The following is a 4,666-nucleotide window of genomic DNA, read 5'->3' as shown; positions in this document are numbered from 1 at the left end:
TATTGAGCTCAACATATTGGTTTCCTTGGGTGTAGGAAGGAATTTATTTTGTTTCTTTGAATGAGTCATGTTTTCTGTTTCTTTTTATGCCTTGTGTGTGTGGTTTTTTTTTTGTTTGTTTGTTTTTTTGGTAGAGTCAGAGTCTCACTTTATCGCCCTCGGTAGAGTGCTGTGGCATCACACAGCTCACAGCAACCTCCAACTCCTGGGCTTAGATGATTCTCTTGCCTCAGCCTCCCGAGTAGCTGGGATTACAGGTGCCTGCCACAATGCCTGACTTTTTTTTTTGTTGCAGGTTCACTGGGGCTGGGTTTGAACTCACCACCCTCCATATATGGGGGCAGTGCCCTACCCACTAAGCCACAGGCACTGCCCGTTGAGTTCTTTTTGAATATCAAGCACTATTACAAGGTACTCTCAGAGTGCTAACATTATAGGTGCCAGCCGCCACACGTGGCCAATTTGTAACATTTGTAACATATATGAGAGGATAGAAATGTATAAGAATTTGAAATTTTGACCCATTTGGAATGGATACTGGGTTCCATACAAGGTATAACTCATTCTCTTTTTTTTTTTTTTTCAGAAAGGCCACCAAATTGTCCCCACTATGTTTATTTCAAAGTCCATCTTTTCCTAATGGATTTTAGATGTCCCATTCACCATACACTAAAATTTTTATTTGTTTCCACTTCTGGATTCTCTATCTACTCTGTTCCTCTTCTGTCAAGTCAGATGATAATCCCACATTATTTTAATTTTTTAAAATGTAGAGTATGTTTTGTTATCTGGTAAAACCAGCCCCAACTGCCTGGCATTGCCCCCTCATCCCCCAGATTTACTGTTTGCTCTTGCTTTTGTTTCTCCACTTGAACTTTAGAATACCCTTATTTAGAAAAATACATTTTTTTCAGTCAATTATGTTAAATTGATAAATTAATTTAAATGACATGTTTATGGGAGGCCAAGGCAGGTGGATTGCCTGAGCTTAGGAGTTCAAGAACATCCTGAGTAAGAGCATGATCCCATCTCTAAAAATAGCCAGGTGTTGTGGCAGGCACCTGTAGTGCCAGCTACTTGGGAGGCTGAGGCAAGAGAACTGCTTGAGCCCAAGAGTTTGAGGTTGCTGTGAGCTGTGATCCCATTGCACTCTATGACAAAGTGAGGGGGTGACAAAGTGAGACTCTGTCTTATAAAAATAAAACAAAATAAAAATAAGTAACATGTTCATGATGGTAGGGATTTCTGTTCAAGAACATGAAACTTGGTTGGGTGCCTGTAGCTCAGTGGTTAGGGCGCCAGCTACATAAACTGGAGCTGGCGGGTTCTAACCCAGCCTGGGCCTGCCAAACAACAATGACAACTACAACCAAAAAATAGTTGGGTTCTGTGGCAGGTGCCTGTAGTCCCACCTAGTTGGGAGGCTGAGGGAAGAGAATCACTTAAGCCCAGGAGTTTGAGGTTGCTGTGAGCTGTGATGCCACGGCATTCTACCTTGGCCAACATAGACTGTCTCAAAAAAAAGAACATGAAACTTTTCATTTGCTTATGTCTATTCTTGTGTGTCCTTTAGTAGTGTTTTAAATTTATCAGATGAGTGTAATGTATTATTATTTTTTTTTTTTGAGACAGAGCCTCACTTTGGTAGAGTGCCATGGCCCCATCACTTACAGCAACCTCAAACTCTTGGGCTCAAGAGGTCCTCTCTTGCCTCCAGAAGGGGTCTCACTCTTAGGCTGGTCTCTAACTCCTGAGTTTTAAGTGATCCACATGCCTCCCCCCCACCCCTACCTCCACCTCACACACCTACCCCCAGTGCTAGGATTACAGGCGTGAGCCACCATGTCCAGCCTAATGTATTTCTTGGTAAGGTTATTCTTAAGCATGTTATCTTATTTCATGTTTTTTTGTTGTACATTTAATGAATTTTATACCCAACTCCCTTACTTTCTCTTTTTATTTAAAATTACGTTATAAGTAACAATAGTAAAATACTTCAAAAAAGCATCTTTGTACTTAGAAACTATTTTCATATCTAACAGAATCCACTTTGGCCTGGGGGTAACCAGAGGAATTAATAAATAGGCTCTTTGAAAGACTTTAAACTTCAATTCCTTAATCTCTGAAAACCATGCTTTTCTCTTCAGAAAATGCTACTTCATTTCACACTACTCTTCAAACTTTAAAGTTATTTCTTTGTCCAAGATTTTCCAAATCAGTAACCTTAGCCCTACATACCTGTTCCCCTCTCCATTCCCCAGCACGCTAAAAAGAACCCAGAAGATTGAATGGTTTTGTCTGTAGGCCGAGGCTCCAAGCAAGAAAAAAAATAAAAGTTCCTTTGAAATTGACTTTCTCAAAACAAACAAACAAAAAAAAAAACCCAAACTGATTTTATTTTCTATTTCATAATAGTGTTTCTGAATATAAGTAAGTCAAATACTAGAATATTATCAGTTCAATTACATAACCTTTCTCCCTTTAAATCTTTAATAAAAACTGATGCTATAGGAAGATCCACCCTTGTTTTACAGATGACGTTCAGCGATTACTCTCCAATATGCAAGCCCAGTCACAAATGCAGTCATGCTCATTTAAAGTATCAATCACACACGCAAAATCCAGACCCCCAACACCCTAAGCCACAAACATCTGGACTCTTTTTCTTGCTTCCTGCAAACCCCACCTCACTCATCCATCACCATTCACTAAGAAGTCAGTAGCTCAGAACACCAACAACCCCATGCAATTTCGGAAACCCCTCTCTTTCAGTCACTCCAAACCCGCCCCAGACTTTGGTCTCACAACCTCAGGTTCCGAAACTCTGCACCGAGAATCAAACCAAATGCGCCCCAGAGCAAAGGCCAAAACTGCAATCCAAGAACTCTGCGCCTGCGCACTGTTTCAGTGCACTAACTCCTAAAATCTCTGGAATTTGGCCAAGCACAAATTTATCAGTGAGAGCAATTAAAATAACTTTTGAACTGTCTGCTAAAGGATTTCCCTGTTTTGAACTACATTTCCCAGAAGTCTCGGGTGCGAATTATCCTCCCAAGTTAACTTGCTCTCCTCCTCCTGAGGCTGTGCAGCTCCCGGGGATGGTAGGGCTGGTCTGAGAAGTAAACCCAGCGTCGGAGTGGCCTTCTTCGGGAGGCATGGCCTAAGCCTAAAGTGGGGTCTCGTGAGGTCTCCGAAGAGGGGTTCGAAAAGGAGCGCAATCCTTTCGGCAGAGCCGCAACTGAGCGGCGATTAGAATTCAGACAATCGGCAGCCATTTCGCCTGATCCTAGCCGGTGTCTGCCTACGTTTCCCAGAGGCCTCCTCGGCACGACCGTGCTTCTCGCGGGAATTCAGCCTCAAGTCACGCGCTGGTGGGATTCTAAGGGTTTCACCGGCACCTACTCCAGCGCTGTGGAGAATTCTTCTGTTTTGTAAGCTTGGAAGGCGGGAGGTGAGGAATCCGAGGAGAGGGCGGGGCCGGCGACTGAGCCCGGGCTTTGTGCGGTGGAGGAGGTGAGACTGAATTTGTGTGGTGGTGTTTGTGTGGTGGTGTGTGGTGAATGATCGTGATGAGTGTGTTTCTAACGATAACACTGCGTGCAGCAAAGTCTGGGAGTCTGGCTGTTGCTGTGACAGTGAGAGCCTGTGGGGTGTGTGTGTGTGTGAAACTGAGACCACGTGCGGTATTGTGTGCGCTGGTGTAGGGAGCCTGCCTGTGACTGGCTGGGTTTTATCGAGTTTGTCCCTATAGTGGTGTGTGATTTTGTGATGGTGTGACCGTCTGCAGCAGAGTACAGGTGGGGATACCTGTGAGTACTTTGTGTTTGCATCTCTGTGTCTCTGTGGTTAGTGTGTGATAGAGATTGTGACCAGGTGCGGATGCGCGGTGTATATGCCAGTGTGGTTGTGACTGAGTGTCCCCTTAGTGGAAGTGCAGTTGTGCATATGTGGCAATTTGTAGCTTTGGATAAGCGGCCCTGTTGGTGTGGCTGTGAGTTGCTTGCAGCTGAGGGTCCGCATGGTGTATGTGTGATTAGGTTTGTGCGATTGGGTAAGTGCGTGAGGTTTTATATTCACCTGTACCTTTCTAGGCATTATACTCTGGTTTTTCCCTGTTTTGAAACTTTTTATGAATGCTGTCACACTGCGTTTTGTCTTTTATTTGTACTATGTGAGAATCATCCATGTTATAATTTCAGTTCTGTTTCTTTGCTATATTTTATTGTAGCCACAAGTATCCATCACTTTTAGTAGTGATAGACATGCAAGTTATCTGTATTTATTTATTTATTGAGACAGAGTCTCACTCTGTCACCCTGGGTAGAGTGCTATGGCATTATTTTTTTAGTCCACAGCAACCTCAAACTCCTGGGTTCAAGTGACACTCTTGTCTCAGCCTCCCAAGTACCTGAGACTACAGGAGCCCACCACAACACCCAGCTATTTTCAGAAACAGGGTCTCACTTTTGTTCAGGCTGATCTGGAACTCCTGGCTTGGCCTCCCAGAGTGCTGAGATTACAGGGATGAGCCAAGCTGCCCTTCAATTACACTTTTAAGAGCTAATCACTCAGGCTCGGCGCCTGTGGCTCAAGTGGCTAAGGCGCCAGCCACATACACCTAAGGTGGCGGGTTCGAATCCCCAGCCCGGGCCCACCAAACAACAAT

The 4,666-nt window shown here is 44.1% G+C and overlaps 1 protein-coding gene across 1 annotated transcript in view; it reads left to right on the top strand.

Moving 5' to 3' along the window:
* Positions 1-3,216: 3,216 nt before the first annotated feature.
* The window catches only part of LOC105887643 (zinc finger protein 82 homolog), a 66,061-nt gene continuing 64,611 nt past the window's right edge, over positions 3,217-4,666 (top strand). The window contains exon 1 of the mRNA XM_012809181.2: positions 3,217-3,513. The gene's annotated coding sequence lies outside the window, so the exon portion shown is untranslated. The remainder of the gene's footprint in view (positions 3,514-4,666) is intronic.

Source organism: Otolemur garnettii, unplaced genomic scaffold (genome assembly GCF_000181295.1).
Source record: "Otolemur garnettii isolate 467f Iridium unplaced genomic scaffold, OtoGar3 scaffold00100, whole genome shotgun sequence".
Taxonomy (NCBI): domain Eukaryota; kingdom Metazoa; phylum Chordata; class Mammalia; order Primates; family Galagidae; genus Otolemur; species Otolemur garnettii.
This window is presented reverse-complemented; position numbering and strand designations above follow the sequence as displayed.